The sequence below is a fragment of the Polypterus senegalus genome, chromosome 13 (assembly GCF_016835505.1).
Source record: "Polypterus senegalus isolate Bchr_013 chromosome 13, ASM1683550v1, whole genome shotgun sequence".
Lineage (NCBI taxonomy): Eukaryota > Metazoa > Chordata > Cladistia > Polypteriformes > Polypteridae > Polypterus > Polypterus senegalus.
Genome location: NC_053166.1, coordinates 81,034,085 through 81,048,836, shown reverse-complemented (window position 1 = coordinate 81,048,836; position 14,752 = coordinate 81,034,085).

Here is a 14,752-nt window from a genome sequence, read left to right as displayed (position 1 = left end):
CTAAATTCAGTTGATTGGACATGATTTGGAAAGGCACACACCTGTCTATATAAGGTCCCACAGTTGACAGTTCATGTCAGAGCACAAACCAAGCATGAAGTCAAAGGAATTGTCTGTAGACCTCCGAGACAGGATTGTCTCAAGGCACAAATCTGGGGAAGGTTACAGAAACATTTCTGCTGCTTTGACGGTCCCAATGAGCACAGTGGCCTCCATCATCCGTAAGTGGAAGAAGTTTGAAACCACCAGGACTCTTCCTAGAGCTGGCTGGCCATCTAAACTGAGCAATCTGGGGAGAAGGGCCTTAGTCAGGGAGGTGACCAAGAACCTGATGGTCACTCTGTCAGAGGTCGTCTGTGGAGAGAGGAGAACCTTCCAGAAGGACAACCATCTATGCAGCAATCCGCCACTTCTTAGTAAAAGGCACTTGGCAAGCACGCCTCTTGTTTGCCAAAAGGCACCTGAAGGACTCTCGGACCATGAGAAACAAAATTCTCTGGTCAGATGAGACAAAGATTGAATGCTTTGGTGTGAATGCCAGGCATCACGTTTGGAGGAAACCAGGCACCGCTCATCACCAGGCCAATACCATCCCTACAGTGAAGCATGGTGGTGGCAGCATCATGCTGTGGGGATGTTTTTCAGCGGCAGGAACTGGGAGACTAGTCAGGATAAAGGGAAAGATGACTGCAGCAATGTACAGAGACATCCTGGATGAAAACCTGCACCAGATTGCTCTTGACCTCAGACTGGGGCGACGGTTCATCTTTCAGCAGGACAACGACCCTAAGCACACAGCCAAGATATCAAAAGAGTGGCTTCAGGACAACTCTGTGAATGTCCTTCAGTGGCCCAGCCAGAGCCCAGACTTGAATCCGATTAAACATCTCTGAAGAGATCTTAAAATGGCTGTGCACCGACGCTTCCCATCCAACCTGATGGAGCTTGAGAGGTGCTGCAAAGAAGAATGGGTGAAACTGGCCAAGGATAGGTGTGCCAAGCTTGTGGCATCGTATTCAAAAAGACTTGAGGCTATAATTGCTGCGAAAGGTGCATTGACAAAGTATTGAGCAAAGGCATGTACTTATGTACATGTGATTTCTCAGATTTTTTATTTTTAATAAATTTGCAAAAACCTCAAACTTTTTTCACGTTGTCATTGTGGGGTGTTGTATGTAGAATTCTGAGGGGAAAAAAGTGAATTCCATTTTGGAATAAGGCTGTAACATAACAAAATGTGGAAAACGTGATGCGCTGTAAGTATTTTAGTATTGAAGCTTGTGTTTGATTCTAATAAAATTCACTTTGAAATATTACCACCAGTATGGTGATGGTAAATATCTACAGTATTTGTTTCTTTTGAGTTTTTTGGAAAGAGCTTTTAACTTACTCTTCAGAAGATATTGACAAAGGTGCAGACCTTAGCATCTACTTAGAAATGTATGTATTTTGTTGTAATTTCCTTTTAAAGATTTTTATGATTTAAGTTTTGTCGTTTAGTTGTCATTAAATTTACGCTGATTACATGAAGCCACAAACATCCATACACATAGAAATAAACAGTACAGATTTAAAGTGGTTTATGTTTTTAGGCCTTTAATGATCAGTTTTCTTTATCACAACCAAAATTGTTGGAAAGAGTGCATGGGAAGCGCATGCTACCAATAACCATGCCGTGGCATACAAAAGTTTGGGCACCATTACTTAAAATGTCTGTTACTGTCAATAGTTATGTGAGCAGAAGATGAACAGATCACCAAAAGGCATAAAGTTAAGGATGACACATTTCTTTAATATTTTAATCAAAATTGTTTCCATTATTCACAGGTACAAAATACCAAAAAAAATTAAAAGGGCCTGAAGCAAAAGTTTGGGCACCTGAGGTGGTCAGTACTTAGTAAGACCCCCTTTGGCAAGTATCACAGCTCGTAAACACTTTATGTAGCCAGCTAAGAGTCTTTCATTTCTTACTTGGGGCATTCTCACCCATTGGTCCATGCAAAAGGCTTCTAATTCTGCAAGATTCTTGGGCTGTCTTGCATGCACTACTCTTTTGAGATCTACCCACAGATTTTCAATGATGTTTTGGTCAGGTCATTATCTTGTTGTAGGACCCATTCTCTTTTTAACTTGAACTTTTTTAAAGATGGTGTGATGTTTGCTTCCAGAACTTGCTGGTATTTATTTGAATCCATGTTTCCCTCTACCAATGACATGTTCCTTGTGCTACCTGCTGCAACACAAGCCCAGAGCATGATCGATCCACCCCCATGCTTAATAGTTGGAGACATCTTCTTTTCCTGGAATTCTGTACCCTTTTTTTCCTCCAGACATACCTTTGCACATATTGGCCAGAAAGGTCTATTCTGACTTCGTCTGGTCCACAAAACTTGTTTCCAAAAAGCATCAGGCTTGTTTAGATGTTCACTTGCAAACTTCAGGTGCTGAATTATGTGGCTAAGATGCAAGAAAGGTTTCTTTCAGCTGACTCTATGATGAAGGTCTTATTTGTTCAGGTGTTGCTGCACATTAGAATAGTGCACCACCACTCCAGAGCCTGCTAAATCTTTGTGATGGTCTTTTTGCAGTCAAACGGGGATTTTGCCTTTCTATGACTCCAACGAGCAGTTATTTCAGAAAGTTTTCTTGGTCTTCCAGACCTCAACTTGACCTTCACCATTCCTGTTACCTGGACTTTTTTTAAAAACAGTACAAACTGAGGAAACTACTACCTGAAAATGCTTTGCTATCTTCTTGCAGCCTTCTGTTGCGTTGTGAGCATCAATTCTTTTAATTTTCAAAGTTACAGGCAGCTGCTTAGAGGAGCCCATGATTGCTGCTTGATGGGACAAGGTTTGAAGAGTCACAATTTATACAGCTTTGCAATTTGCATCACCTAGGGCTTCTTGATGATGACTGTGAACAAGGCATAGCCCTAACAAGCTAATGCAGGTCTGAGACTTCAACTATCTTTGGGTGCCCAAACTTTTGCATGGTGCTCCTTTCATGTTTTCTCTGTATAATTATACAAAACAAAAAACAATACACTAATCTTGCATAAAATGCTGAAAAGAAATGTGTCATCTTTAACTTCATGCCTTTTGGTAATCAGTTCATCTTCTGCTCACTTAACTGTTTACAGTAACAGACATTTTCAGCAAGGGCGCCCAACCTTTTGCCTGCCACTATGTGTGTAGAAATATAAATACAATAAGAAGGATGTAGAAAGAGTAATTTATTTACTTTTAGGCTGTTTTTGTGTATAAAGACAGATACGCCGACAAAGAGGATTAATGATTTATTATATGCATATTTCTGCATCACTGGGAGCTCTGAGTACAATATACTAAAATATGACTACAGTCTAAATTTAAATGCTGCTACTGTATGAGCATCTGATTGGTGGATTAGATCATTTCAGAAGATGTGCGGTTCTGTAGTAAATCAGTGTATGGGCCTCCATGCATAAGATGAGAGAAAAAGTAAATCATCGATGAGATGAAAACAAGCCAGGGAGCTTAGATTAGTATAATAAAGATTACATTTCAGTAGCAGTTGTGATGCTGGAGGCGGGTTATAGTAGTGTAACATTTTTAGTAGTGGTCTATTGCTTGGGAAGGCTACTTATCTAATGATAAAGTGCTTACCAGGCGTCTCGTGCAAGTCATAGATGTCTGCTACATTTTTAGCTAAAAAACATTATGAAGACAAGTTACTGAAATTGTAGCAGCATCAAAGGTCAATGTAGGCTGTGCTTTAGTAAATAATCTCATAGTCATTTGCTGTTGCATGTTTTCTCTTCACTTTTCATTCTGTTCAAGTATAATTCCTTAAAATGTAAATCTAATGAGTGAATCCTTCTCTTTCGTAGTCTGAATGGCAAGGAATTGCATTGGTTGTATAATGTTTGCACCTTTCTCAGCGTAGAGGTCCTTCATACACACACACTGACTTTAAGGACTTTTTGCCTGATTTACATCCCACTGTTACATGTCATTCCTCTTATTCGTTCAGAGTTATGTACCCAAGGTAATTTTGATCCATATGTTACATTCATTACACAGATGAGGAATGAGGATGGCATGTTGGGTGGTGTTACTGTACCATCTGAACCCTGCACAGCCCTAGAGAGAGGGATTGGTAGACTACTTCACAGCAGCATACGGCAAGTACCACACATTAACTGACAAATTTAAAACTACTTTTATATCTTTCATTTTCTCATTTTTATTCACACCTTAATCTGATAAAAGCAAGTACTGTATATTGTTCACTTTTTGCCTTGCCTGATTGTAATTAAATATTCAAGCCCATAGTAATAGACGAATGAATAACATTTTACTTGTACTGTGTTCATTTTTTCATTTATTTGTGAAATATGTGCTTATGGTACTGAGGGCAGGTGTGAAAATGAATTCCATCATATTTCTAAAATTCAGCAGGAATGTAATTGACAAATGGATTAGAATTACTGGTTCTTTTGTTCCTAACTGCATCATCATAGTTGAATGAATGAATGAATGAAGGAAGGAGGTTGAAGGCAGCCATTGAATGACACGGAAACATGTACTAGAAAGATGGCTCTATGGAGGAGAAAAGCACAAGCAAAATAAAATAAAATGAAATAGTCTACCCATGCAGTTCTCTATCATAACATGCTGTAATACAACTGAACATATTAACAATTAAGCACTACTTAGTGACTTCTACAGAAAGTGAAATTAAAATGACTGAATTCAAAAAGAACAGGCGACCGCCATTTTACATAGAGCCAGTCGTAGTATTCACTATAAAGTTTCACCCAAGCAATTGATACAAATATCTTTGTCAAGCTTAGTATGAGTGCTACCAAAAATTGCAGTGAAGAGAGACTGCATTATTGAAAAGCCTTTCCCAATGAATTGGGAGCATGAGCTGAAAGTGTGTTGCTGCACCCATCACACAGCGTACCACCTGGATTGGGACCCGAGTGCAGAGGGTGACACCTCAGCAACACACTGGAACAGTGTGAGGGTTTTTATGGTGGCTGGAGTGCCAATCCTGCCACCAACCCCCAAATGCATCTGAAAAAAAAAATGATTAGTGACAAATTAAAAGCAAGCATATGTGTTTGAATGTATTGTAAAACTCTTTAATATTTAAATTCAGACTTTAATGGGTCTTAATGTTAGCACTTTTTTTAGCCGTACTAGCAGTGGTGATGTTATGGCGGTCTCTTGATTGTCCCGTATCCTGAATCTGTAATGCATTGTACGACTAGTGCAGGATCAGTGACCTGGTGGGTAGCTGGCAGACTGTGGCAAATGTGCAAGTTTTTAAGGGTCTCGGGAGGACCCACAACTTTCCATGTACCTAGAAGATTTCTCTTCTGTAATTTTCATTATAACTGCATAATATTTTTTATACTTTAATGTGTTAAAATGGTTTGAACGCAATGCACTAAGTTCCATGTGAAGCTCTGCAAACAGCACAATGTCTAAAATAAAGCCCTTTGTTTCATGTATAGCTGATCAATGGGTAGACTACTGAAAATAAACATGTTGCCTGCATAATATGTTGTTAGGAAGAAATTTGAAAAACTAAACATGACTGGATGTACTTGCATATCTCAGTTGAAACTAAAACAGCACCATCCATTGTTGGCAATGAAATTATACTTTGCTGTGTCCAGGTAACATAGATGCCGTGATAATAAAGGTCAACTTAGGAAAGATAAAGTGAGAAATTGACTTTTTCAGGGTATAATGAGCTGACCAGTTGATGTCATCGTCAAAAGTTGATGGCACAACCTTTAGAAAAAAATGGTTCTCCTGATGGAACAAATGCTTCATACAGTGCCTCCCAGGGACTGATTCAGGGGTCTTGGTAGAGTGTACCTGTTCTCCCCATATCAGAGAGGAATTTTTCTGACGTTTTTTCACGTTCAACTTTATTATTACATGTACGAGTACAATTAAATTCTCTCTTGTATGTTGTTCTACAGATTAGTAACATTAGTACATTACCTTCAACAGGCAAGAAAAGATTAATGCATTTTTCATATTGAATTAAACTATTGTATATAAACCATATATTGTATATGCAAGAACGTTTATCAGTATGAGTGCCTGTTGAGTAAATGAGTGCAAATGCTATGGCCCTGTACCAGTCAAACTCCTCCTGAGCAAAGCCTCAGATTATTGATAGAGAGTTTTAAAACGTAGTTTAATCATATGGTCAGTTGCATTCCCACACCTGTGGTGTGTCCTCAGTCCTTTAAAACAGGCAAAGTCACAGTGCTGTTGGCCATCTGGCCTCATGCCTTTTCTGGATATTGTGCATTACTAACACCTCACACTGAAGGTCCATGACTGTAATATGGCAGTCTGTTCAGATAATAAATAGGATTACATAATCACCCTGATGACTACAGGTACTGTACATGGCCAGGGATGGCAGCATCAGTGGCCCCTGCTTCCACAGCAGGAATCAAGCAAAGAAAAAACAGAATGAGAAAGCATAAGGAACCAAGTAAGTCATGATGCCAGAGCCATAATACCGTTTTTACCATGGAGGACAGGCAGATGAAGTGTCTTGTTCTTTTGTTAAATAGGGAGTTAGAGGAGTTAACTGAACCTGCAACCTTGTAGCTTACAGACATTTGTTATAAATTAAATTGAATGTTTTATAAAATCAAAAATAGGTGCTGTATACAACAGTCATGACGCATCAAAGTGTTAATGACGAATTGGTCAGTGGTGAAATGTCACTGTTTGAGAGTAAGTGTACTAAATGAGATATCAGGTTAACAACCTGCCCTGCTGCAGTTGTTCTTTACTCCTCACATTGTGGTTGCTTCCAGAAGGGACACACTTGGCAACATATTTAAGCAGGGTGTGTTAAATACTTGACACATTGCAGGCCTTCAGCTACTTGTAACAAAAGAAAAATATACATAGTGTAATATGTTGGCTTTCTTCTACCTGTGTCATTGTTAGGTGTCAGTATTTTAAATTCCTTAAATCCTGACGTGCATTAGGCATTGTAGGGAAATCATATCGTATATGCATGAACTTTGTTCATTTTTCAGCGGTCCAGAGGATGGTCTATAGAAATGCAGCTGTTGTTGAGCACACACCTTTGCTGAAATCTTATTTAAGGCAGTAGTCTCAATTTTTTGTCCACCCACTTCCGGACTGACTCATTTTTAGATTATTCCTTTAATCACTGCCTTCAATGGTAAATACAATATTTGTGATGATGAGGTCATATTTGCTGCTTACAGTAGATTACAGTAAGCTTTTAGAGAATCAGTCATATGCTAAGGTTTGTAAACAAAGAAGTACCTGTACAAATATTTTCTGAATCTAATATTTCCATTTCAGGGATGCAGAAGTCCATTACAACAGCGTCAGGAATGCTTTACCTTCATCTTTTACTACATTTAAGTGGGAGTCGATGTGTTTGACCAGCTCTTGTCCATTCGGCTCCGGTCCTACACCCCCTCCATAGTCAGACCCTTTTGCTTCAAATCTTTTTTTTTTTTTTTTTTACTTTATCCGTCCACCTCTGCTTTGGCCTACCCCTCTTTCTCTTCTCCTGTACTTGCATTTTAACACTCTTTTGCCAGCCTATTCATTGCCTTTCCTCATCAAATGTCTTATCAATATCTTTCCTACTTTTGTTCTACCTCTGATTGCCTCATTTCTTATTCAGCCCTCCTTTGTAACTCAGTACATCCATCTCAACATTCTCATTTCTGCCATATCCAACCTCTCCTGCACTCCAGTTACTGGAGACTGAAGACTTACCTTCAACCTACACATTAATTCTTCGATCACACAAGACTCCTGATATCTTCATCCAAATGTTCCAAAGGTTATCTCTGCCTACAGGTCTCCATGTTCAGCTACCACTGATCCTAGTTATTTCAACTTTGACGCTCTTTTCGGTAGCTCTCCATGGAGAATAACTTCTGAATCCTCATTATAATAAAACCTAATCTTCCTTTTTATCTTTAATCTTCTATCTTCCAAGGGCCTTCTCCATTCTTCTAACTTTGTCTCAACATCTTCCTTTCTGGTGCTACACAAGACAAAGTCATCAGCAAAAACATGCACTGTGGGATTGGTCTTTTATCCCAGGAGGCAGCAAAGACCTACTGTAGCTGGAATCTTGTCTGTTACCCTGACACTCCTTACACATATCCTGAACTGTCTTCACATACTTCTCTGCTATTCTTTTCTCCTTCATTCAATTCCAGACCTCTTGACGTCACAGTCTACCGTAAGGCCTTCTCAAAATCAATAAGCACCATATGCAGACCTTTCTGTTTTCCTTGATTCTTCCCTATGAGCTGTCTCAGTGTAAAAGCTACATCAGTTGTTGCTCTGTCTGGCAAAAAAAAAAAACTAAACTGCCCCTCCAGTATGGTGGTCTCCTTCGTTTCTTGCTCCTCCTTTTAAATGATTGTGTTCTTTAACTTCTCTGATATTTTATGTTGCTCCTAGATCAGGATTAGATCCCACAACACATCTACTCCTTCTTCCCCTATTCTAATCTAGACTTCCACTTGTTTTTCATATGGTCCTCTTGTTTTCCCATTCTTTGTTCTTTTCAGTGTCTCGTTTACTTCCTCCTTCTGTATTCTTGGTAGTAGCCCTTCATTTGAGTTTCCATCCATAATGGATTATGTTCATTCAACAGCTTTTCAAAGTACCCCTTCCATCTATTCTTGATCCTATCATGCTGACTGAAGACCACACCTTGTTGATCTTTCATCTGTTCCAGCTGGCTAAATTCCTTCCCTGCTTTGTTCCCATCCTTTGCTATTTTCAAAAGTATTTTATCTCTCTCTCTTTCCGCCTCCAGTTTTTAAAACAACTCGTTCTAATTCTGTGCCTTGGCTCTTGCCACATCCATCTTTGCCTCCTTGTTTGCCTGCTTATGCAAAACTCTATCCTCCACTCTCCCTGATTAGTATCATGTCTTCTTTGTCTCTTTCTTAGCCTTTATTACGTCCTGTTCCTCCACCATGTCTCTTTTGTCCCCCATGTTCCCTCCTTCCTGACATTCTACCAAACATCTCTTCATCAACTCTCAATATAACTATACAGTTCTTCTCCCACAATTCCTCTACACTCTCAAATGACTGCACTTCATTTAAAACTTTCTCCCTAAACCTGTTCCTAAGCTCTTCTTTTAATTTCCACCACTTTATTATTGGCACTGCCTGTTCTGTTTTTTTTTCTCTTGCTGATTCTGATCTCCCAGTCCATCACCACTTTATGCTGTGCTGTCACACTTTTGCTATTTATGACCTTGCAATTATTTTTTTCTTTCTTTTAGATTAGATCTTTGATACACTAAAAGATCTATTTGTCTTTCTGTACATCCACTAATACAAGTCATGAGACAATTTGCTTTCTTCTTAAAAAATGTGGTATCTAATACAAATGAAAGTGCCATTGCAAAATAGACTATCCTCTCCCCTCCTCCCTCATCCTCCTTGTACCCTCTCTGTAATTACTGTACTCTTTGAAACATGCCCATTTAGATCCCCACCAACAATTATGTTTTCTCCCTCTTTTGCCCCCAAACACCCAATGCCCCAACCCCCTTCCATTTGTGCCCAGAAAGCCTTCTCTTCCTCACTGCACAGTCAAGGAGCATATGCATACATTCTGTTAATTACAGTCTCGTCAAGGCCCAGTGTGTCGTTCATTAACTCGATTGCTCCTCCTATTAGCACTGACTATGCTTAAGTTCTTTGATTACTACTCTACCTACACCATTCTCCCTTGTTCATTTGCTCCACTGTACAATCACTTGCAGCCTCCTCTCGATTCTCTTGCCATTATTTTCTTCCCATCTAATTTCCTACATACACAACACCACCACCGTCTTCCTGGCCATGAAGTCTGCCAACTCTCGTCCTTTCCAAATCATTACCCAACATTCAATGTACCTAATCATACTCTTAAATTACGTCTTTTTTCCTTCCCATCTTCTGCTTCTGCATTAACTCTGCCTGCAGTTGACTCCATGGACCCCACTCACCTTCCATTAGGGTCAGGTGAGGCTCCTTGCACGTCACCTACAGGGTACATTCCTACCATTTTCTGAAGCTGATTGAACTGATTTCTTCATTAATGGTTTTACAGCCAGATACCCTCCTGACACTTTCTCTACTTCTTCAAGCTAGGGGCCAGCACTGTGTTGGGTTGGTTTGCCCAATCGCTGGCTAGATTATTACAACAGCAATCAGCCCAAAACAACACATTAGTTCAGAGATGCCATTTTATCCAATGTGCAAGTCTCTCAGATAATAGAGGGAAACCCAATGCCAGCATTCATTAAACTGGGGTCTGTATTGCTATGAGCCAATGCAGTGAATTAATGCAGCACCTTGCAACTGCATATTTTACATTTCTTATTCTACATTTACCTTAGGGCTAAGTACATTAAAGAAATTGGTCATAAGCAATTATGATGCCAAACTGTGAATTACTTTTTATCAAGAATGAACAATTAATAAACAATAACAGACGAAAGACAGAAAAAAAGTTCTCTTCTCCTGTGGTATTTAGCCGAGCAATTAAATCAAAAGACAAAAGCTTGCTGTGTGTTGACTGCCTCTCCCAGGCAGTAATTATTTGTGCCGAGCTTTCATTGGTCTATCTAAATGGGTACTAATCAGTGCAGTCATGCATCAGGTTGGATGCTCCAAATCACACTGCTGGAGGCTCGTACGATTTGGATCCCAGGCAGCTGACTCACTGATTTACTAATGAAAAGGAAAATTAAAAAAAAAACAACTATCCGAGCTTGGGGGATGGGTCAGTTCCTCTGTTAGGCAAAGTGAAAACTGGTTAAAGCCAATTATTGTTAAAAGGTGTGAAGAACTGTAATAAACTGTGAAAGGCGTGACAAATTGCATTTGCCAATAACACCCAGTATGAGAAATATAAAAAGGAAGCCAATATAATAAAAGGGAAAATAATTAAAATATACAGTTGTGTGTATTAAATAATAATCATTAAAAATTTAATTTTTACTAATTTATTACTAGCATAAATATAAACTGTAAGCAAATAACTCAACATACCTTGCAAATAAACAGTTATAATCTTGTGTCTTAACAAAACAAAAAAACATTTTTCATTCTATTTTGATATGATTTTAGATAATAAAGAAACAATAAGTCAGATGAAAAACTATAAAACTTATGCATAACAAGAGGATGCTTCTGAGTTGTGATCCAAAATGTCTAGCTATATAACTGATAGGTTATAATAGGCAGAAGGTGACAATACAATATGTGCCACATCCTGGGTCCATTTTCAGCTCACAATTACCATTTAAAACAAAGCTCTTGAGCTGACTGCCCAAGCACCTGCCAAGCAAGACATTAAAAAGTTCGATGTAGCGTAAGCCATCCTGATTCAGGGTGTTCAGAAGAAATGTAAGGATTTACTTGAGGATGTTTAAAACTCCAGTATTCTCGAATTGTAAAAGAAATTTGTCATTTTTCACTCTCTAATAGAGGTCGACGGGGGCTAGATCCCTAGTAAAGAATCAAAAATAACATCACATTCTCAATCGGGGACCTTGAAATTGTCTAAAATGATAACCCACATTCTTATTTAACCTTCTGGGAGGGCTAGAATCACCGATAAAAAACAAAACATCAAAGATATTATCTAATGCATGATTAGCAACTTCAAAATAGCATAACATGATACTCAACATGTTTATATTACCAATCCCAATTTTTTTATGTTTTATCAAAAGGAGTAACTTTGACCCCTACTATCCCAATAAGGGGTGAACCCCTAGGGTTGGTTGATATCTTATGCACAAGTTTAAGTCCTTCTGATCATTTTTGCTAAAGACATCCATTGGTTTATTCTTTGTCTTAAAGGTGTAATTTCCTGCACAAAATATACTCCAACATGTCCTACAGATGAGTGTTTTACAGGTCTAGAAAACCAAAAATAGGGGAAACCCCAAAAACCTTGATGTCTTGCATAACTAGACATTGAGATGATTCGAATAGTATATCATATGTGGGGGTTTTCTCATACTGGTAAATTGGGAGGCACCAAACAAAAAATACCTGAAGTGATTTCAATGCATTCATAAGTAATCCTTATGAACACCAATATTCTTCTTTCTTAACTGTCTGTATCTGTACTGGTGTCCATCTCCAGGGATCAGATGTTGTGCGTATTATACGGTTCATTTTAAATGCACATTTGATAACAAGACTGCATGATGGTGCATGTGGTAAGGGTGATGTCCTGCATGTCCAGTGTCCTGGGTTTGCATCCTGCTCCTGGATGCTATCTATCTGGAGCTTCTTGATGATTTTGTGTCAGATCGTGCAAAAAATATTGTGTTGTATCTGAGCTCCTATCTGACAATCCTGGTATCTACTGCTACTTGTTGGAGCTTCATGCTGGGTTTATATTTTAGCCACTGATTAATTTAGTTGAACTTGCACATTCTTTTCATGTCTGTCTCAGGTTTATCCTTCAAGTACTCCAAATTTGATCCCATATCCCCAGAAAAAGTGTAGGTTAGGTTGGCAATTTAAAATTGGCCCTCTGTGAGGGTGAATGAGCCCTACAATGGACTGGTGCCTTATCCAGGCCTGTTTCTTGCCTTGTACCCATTGCTGGCTTCAACCTCATGCAACACTGAATTAAGTGGGTACAAGCATGACATGAGATATTATTATTTCTTATTTAGCTGACACCTTCATCAGTGGTGACTTACAAAATCTGAGATACAATTGGTTGCTTCTTTTTGTTTTTTTTTTTTTTCCAGTTGGAGCATGGGCAGTTGAAGTGACGTGCTCATGGTTACACAGTGTCATTAGCAGGATTCAAACCCACATCCTAAGGGCTTGAAGTCCAAAGGTTTAACTATTATGCCACACTTCGATAGTAAAACTGTCAGTGTGGTTCAGTGGTTAGTGCATTAACTTCACAGATCCACACACCAAGATTTGCATCCATCATGCCCCACTGAAAGTGTGGAGTTTGCATGTTCTCCCAATGTCTGCATTTTCTTCTTATATCTCAAGCATGTGTGTTTTAAGGTAACTGTCAATTGTAAATGGTCCAAGTGTGGGTGTATGCCCTGTGAAGAACTGGTGCCCTGTCCAGGATTGGGTTCATCTTTGCACCAACTGTTGCCAGAATAGGCACGTGTTTCCCGTTACCCTCAAGCGGAGTAAAAAAAATGGAAGGATGAATGGATATTATAAACAGGAGCTTTAGTAGTTCATCTGCTGCTGAATCTATCCTTTGTTTCCCTGTCATTTATGGTCTGCACAGATTACTTCCCAGACATAACAATTTAGTATTGATGAAAAAAAATTTAAATGTATAGCTCCCTTGAGAGCCTAGTCCAAGAATATAAAAATGTACACGACTGTAAGAATTACTTTTTAAAATCCAATGTAAATATCCATCCATCCATTATCCAACCCGCTATATCCTAACTACACGGTCATGGGGGTCTGCTGGAGCCAATCCCAGCCAACACAGGGCGCAAGGCAGGAAAACAAACCCCGGGCAGGGCGCCAGCCCACCACAGGGTGCACACACACACCAAGCTCACACTAGCGATAATTTAGAATCGCCAGTGCACCTAACCTGCATGTCTTTGGACCATGGTAGGAAACAGGAGCACCTGGAGGAAACCCACCAATGTAAATATTTAATATAAAATTCCTAATTATTATTATTACTACTTATGCTATCTGTCCCTCTGTCTTTAAACTGTTGTCTAAAAGCACACACTAATTTTCTGACAGTCTATAGTTACTATCGTAGTTACGCGACATCAGGTTTTCCTGCTGCCTGTAACTGTGAATTCTGCTGGCTTGTAAATGTACATCAAAGTTGTTGTTTCTTCACATAGCATCAGACACTGATAATTGAACGTCTGTGTGTGTGAAGCATGAACATATGATACAGTAGCATACTTACAGTCAAACACTTCTATAAACATTGACAGCAAAGGTTTACACCTTGCTGAAGCAAACAGTAAAGCTTGAGGGTCTGCACAGTTATGTTCAAAGTAGAGTACTTGTTAGAGCTTTGACGTAATTATAATTAGTGTGGAACTACACGATTAAAAAAATATTACCTGTACACCTCTGTGCGGAAACACTGAGGTCTTGTAAAGAAGAAGGCATTTCACATGATAAGACAATTAAGAAAATTGTGCATACTCACAGGTGGCGCAGTGGTAGTGCTGCTGCTTTGCAGTAAAGAGACTGTGGAAGATTATGGGTTTGCTTCCTGGTTCCTCCCTGTGTGGATAGCGCTTTGAGTACTGAGAAAAGTGCTATATAAATGTAATGACTTATTACTCACCCCATTACAAATAGTACTACAGCTTCCACACTGGGTGGTCTTATTCTCATTCCACTATTTATTTATTTTGTACGGGGAAAAAAAAATTACATTGGATTGATCGCCATCGTGTTTTGAAGCATTTTGGTTAAACTGGAGCATTCTTTTTTTTCAATGTCAAAATCTGCTTAATCCAATTGAGGTTTGCAGGTGGCCAGAATATTTCCAAGCAGCATTAGGCACCCTGGACGGAGTCCCCTCATGCACATACCAACAGTCACACCCAGCAGCTTTGGAAATGCCACTTAACCTAAGCTGCATGTCTTTGGCAATATGGGAAGACATTCCATTCAGATACCGTATGCGGAAAACATACAGAGATAATGATCAGATATGGGATTCAA